Here is a 4458-nt window from a genome sequence, read left to right as displayed (position 1 = left end):
CAGCAGACGGGGTTGCCCGTTTCAGTCTGTAGGAAGAGACTCAATTTTCATGCCTTTCTTTCTCTCTGCCTCCCTCTTCCCCCTGCAAAGCATGTCCTTGCACTCCATGGAGAACTTTAGGATCCCACCTCCCTGCAATACTTGTTCTCTATCCGCAGAGAGACCCTTCTAGAAGGAATCATTCAAAATGAAGTCTGCCACTTGGGGTCCAAAAGAACGCAATCTGTTTGTTGGGCCTTTCCTATTCCGTGTCTCAGGGCAATCACCAGATCTTGTGGCAGTGAGTTCTGCCCACTTAATTGGGTGTTGCACCTCCTAGAGGGACCTCAGGAGGCTTTGCACACAACCGGTCTGCTCCCAAGGGCTGAAGAATGGAAAATTCATGGGTCAATTCAGTATTGCTTTCTCTCCTGTAGGGAGAACATGGATTCCGTGGCCGTCCAGGACCTGCTGGACCTGTGGTAAGTATTTTATAATGTCTTCAGTCTCTCTCCAGATCACATTTACTTTTCCTCCAGCAATGATTTACACAAACCCATGAACTCTGGAATTGGATCAATACCAGACTATCCTGTGTGGCCATTTTGAGAACTGAGATGGCAACCAGCCATACACTGAGAAAGGGTCATTGAAGATGTCTAATCTAATTTCCCAGCTGTCTAGTCTGGGAATTGCAACTGGACAGGCTGTAATACCAATAAAATCACTTTTGGCTCTCCCCAGTGAATCCTGGGAACTGCCTAGCTGGGAATGGAACTGAGGACCTGAAGCAGCTCAGAGACATTTGGGGAAAAGTCCTAACAATTATAGAAGCAGACATTAGTTTATGATTTAGAGATCCCTTGATGGTTACTTTGTCTTTAATTTGCCCCCCTTCAAAAATAATGCAGTTTTTAAAATAGAGAATGAAAATTAATAGGGAACAGTGGAGGTGGGGGGTCTTCATTTCACAACACAATGCAAAACATTTTGTCTCACCAGAATCTTGCCCCAGATCTTGCCTTGCAATTGCCAGCTATAATACATGCACTTATTACAGCGGTATCGTTTTTGTGATTCAGGGCAAGCGAGGACAACCAGGTGTGGCTGGATTGCAAGGGGCCAAAGGAACCCAGGTGAGATGCCTTGAGAAAGAGGGCTGGGGGTGCAGAGCTATGAAGTGGGGCACCTTTTTGACTTCTTCTAAATTCCTTAGGATCTCATGGAGATAGTGTGGATACAGGCACCATGTTGCTAAGCTGTGATACATACGCATGTAGGAATATAAAATTTAAGTCTCTCTTGGGTTACGCTCAAGGCAAATTCACGGAGATGTCTCTGCCTTCTTCAGCACCATTACAGAAATGGTCTGCTATTGCCTCCTTCTTTCCCATCTAGCCTACAGCCCCTGGATTTCCTGCTAGTTGCCTGCCCAAATCCTAAGTAGGTCTGATTTAGCTTAGTTTTTGGAGGTCAACGGCTACCTAGCTCAGGCATTTAGTAATATACACATGGCACCAAATAGCTCTTGAGATACTAAATAATGATTGTGAATTTCAGATATCCTTTTTTAAAATTGTCTTTAGGGGGAAATGGGCCCTCCAGGCCTGCCAGGGATCCCAGGGCCTCAGGTATGTTGTCCTCCTCGTCCTCCTCCTCGTCCTCCTCGTCCTCCTGCACAAAAAGATCGATACTGGGTGCTTTGTCTTGATCAGCCATTTTTCCCACTTTTGAACAAGCGGTATCAAGCCACACAAAGAATCATACTAGTTGGTTTCATCAGACCTTCATGAAAGCAAAGCACCTCGCTAGGCTCAACTCTAAACAATAGAAGCATGTATAAAACTCTTACTATCTGCTCATGCTTTTCCCCAGATCTTGCCTGAGGCTTGCCATCCTATCTCCTGAGACTTCCCTTTGTCTGGTGGTAGGGCCAGTCTTAAAAAAAGGGTGCACTGCCTTTTCTTTGCCTTGTCTAAACATTAAGCAATTCACAGTGCCCTGGCCAGCTACTGATATTGATTGATTGATTGATTTGATCTGATTTGATTTGATTTCTATAGCCACCCATCTCAACCAAGTGACTCTGGGTGGCGAACAATTCTAAAATTAGGACTTTAGTCCCTTAAGCCCCTTTTTTTCAAAATGTTTGCAAGCATTGACCTTTTGGGATGGTCAGTGCTGAAGCCACTGGCAGAAGAGCCTTGATTTCCATTGATGCCAATTGGCACAAAGAAACGGCGATTGCTGCATCTTCTTCCCAGTGGTTCTGACCACTCAAAAAGGGGTTGAATCTCAAAAGACAAATAACTAATTGACTGAAGGGTCTCTGCAGCAGCAAAATGTCTTACATGTCTGTGCTTTGCTCTCATATCCGGCGCTTCTGCCTCTTAGGGACCACAAGGCTTGGAAGGGAGCTCTGGAGCTCCAGGTCTCCCAGGCTTGCAGGTGAGTTTTTCAGAATGTGGGTGGAAATGTGGAGCCTCATCCACCAGCACAATCTGACACCCCCCAGCTCTTTTAAACGAGTGTCTTATCTTTCCAGGGTCCAATTGGGAAGGAAGGGTTCCCTGGATCCAAAGGAGAACCAGTAAGAATCTTTTTTTTTTTCTCCCTCCTAAAACAAATGATTTTGGCTTTGGAGGGGATGGTGTTTCTACCACCACACTGACTTTGATATCTTGATGCTAGGAGTGGGTGACTCAGTGGATTCCCCTTTTGCTTGGTTTCTTAATCCCCCCCCCCCACACCCCCCACACCCTCCAGCCTTAAATCCTTTTTGTATTTAAGGCTGTTAAGGCTTGTCTTTAAGTACTTTTCCTCACGACAGCTTTTTGGAAGAAACAAAAGTTGGCACAATGTGGGCAACTGTAGCCAGGTGTGTTTCTCCAACACATTTGGGGCACAGTAGCTTGGTCAGTCCATATATTTTTACAAGGGATTTCACTACTTTCCTAATTTCAGAAATACATATGGATTCATATGTTTCTTCCCTGATAACATGCAGATTCCTATGTAGGTTTTCTTCCCACTGGAGAATTCTCTTCCAACACTGAAAAGATCGTATAGTGAAGCATCCCTGCTTCATATTATTAATTCAAGAAGAGACTTTTCCAACCTTATCCCACAGTGGAAAGACTTCACAGCAATGAAACTTTGTGATGGATGAAAACTCTTTCCTCACCAAGCCAGATGCAGAATCTAACATCTCTCTGGGCTTAAAATTCTCCACGCCTCTGCCTGACCATTATGTTTTGGAAACCTAGTTTGAAATTAATGAAATGCTTTAATGCTCCATTGTGTTTTGTACACCTGTACGCTGTTCTTGCAAAGGCCTTTAGCTAAATGAGATTATTTCAGGCAGCCTATTTGTTTGAGCAAGGCAAGATTACAGTCAGCTGCAAATGTGTAAATTTTTCTACCTTCCCTATTTAGGTTGATTGTCTCGCTCATTGATACAGTAGTACATTTTAACCTTGCCCAATGCAGTTGCTGCTTCTGTGGGATAACTCTTTTTTCTCTTTTTCCAGGGAGCAAGAGGACCTCTTGGTTTAAGAGGGGCACATGGACAAGAAGGGCCAAAGGTATGCATTGAAATCTGGAGAGAAAATAGAGGTGCATGAAACATTTTGAGACTGGAACATTCTAGCCCCAAAACATTCCATTCCAACCTCACTGGGAGCATTACAAAGGGAGAACAAAATGTTCCAGTGTTCTGGGGAGCGGGCAGAATTTACAAAATCACATGCCTTTTACTTTATAGTGAAGAGAAACCTTATTTGTGCCCTATCACCCCAAGAAAAAGCATGTCCACCAAAAACAATGACTAGGAACTTCTTTTTATCCTCCTGCCCCCATGTCATCTGGATGTTCCAGTTCTCAAGAACCTAAGGAACTTCCTTCCTTCCTTCCTTCCTTCCTTCCTTCCTTCCTTCCTTCCTTCCTTCCTTCCTTCCTTCCTTCCTTCCTGAAGTGGAAGGAAGTGGAACCCTGGAATGCCACCCAACTCAAATTGAACGGTTCCAAGGTGCCTTTGGTCTCCAGTCTGCCTATTTTCCTTAGTTCAGTTCTTCAGCAATGTTGTCACAGACTTCAGCTCTGTGTCCATGCTGCCAAATGTATAGTTTCAGTTCTTAGGTTTAAAAAATGCACAGCTTTTGTTCAATGAAGGTACAACTTCCCTTTCCTAGGGTTATCCTTCTCTCCTTCCCCACATCCCACACCTTTGGAAGTCCAGATGTTTCAGCTCAGATTTCCAGGGGGTGTTAGAGAGGCCAGTGGATCTCTGCTTCTACTTTTCCTCTTGTCCTTTGGCTGATCAAAGCTTGAGCGTGACAGGTCCTTGACACTGAGAAACGAGGTCACCCTGTTTACTGCCCTCAACAGCAGCATGCATATGCCAGCTGTTTTTTTGGCCTCATTGCCCCCCGTCTTGATATCCCACCTGGGTGCTCCCCCTCCACAGTTTTCCTATGCTCC

At 44.7% G+C, this 4458-nt stretch overlaps 1 long non-coding RNA gene across 1 annotated transcript; it reads left to right on the top strand.

The window, feature by feature from the left end:
* Nucleotides 1–2368: 2368 nt before the first annotated feature.
* Nucleotides 2369–3563, top strand: LOC148214875 (uncharacterized). Its single transcript, XR_015797263.1, has 3 exons — nt 2369–2427; nt 2525–2569; nt 3510–3563. It is a non-coding gene; the product is annotated as an uncharacterized LOC148214875 (long non-coding RNA).
* The last annotated feature ends 895 nt before the right edge of the window (nt 3564–4458 follow it).

This window comes from Python bivittatus, unplaced genomic scaffold (genome assembly GCF_059951505.1).
Source record: "Python bivittatus isolate LINGU-HERP-01145 unplaced genomic scaffold, Pbiv_v1 ctg000160_np1212, whole genome shotgun sequence".
In the NCBI taxonomy this organism is placed as follows: domain Eukaryota; kingdom Metazoa; phylum Chordata; class Lepidosauria; order Squamata; family Pythonidae; genus Python; species Python bivittatus.
Note: the sequence above shows the minus strand (reverse complement) of the source record. Positions and strands in the feature narration are given on the sequence as shown.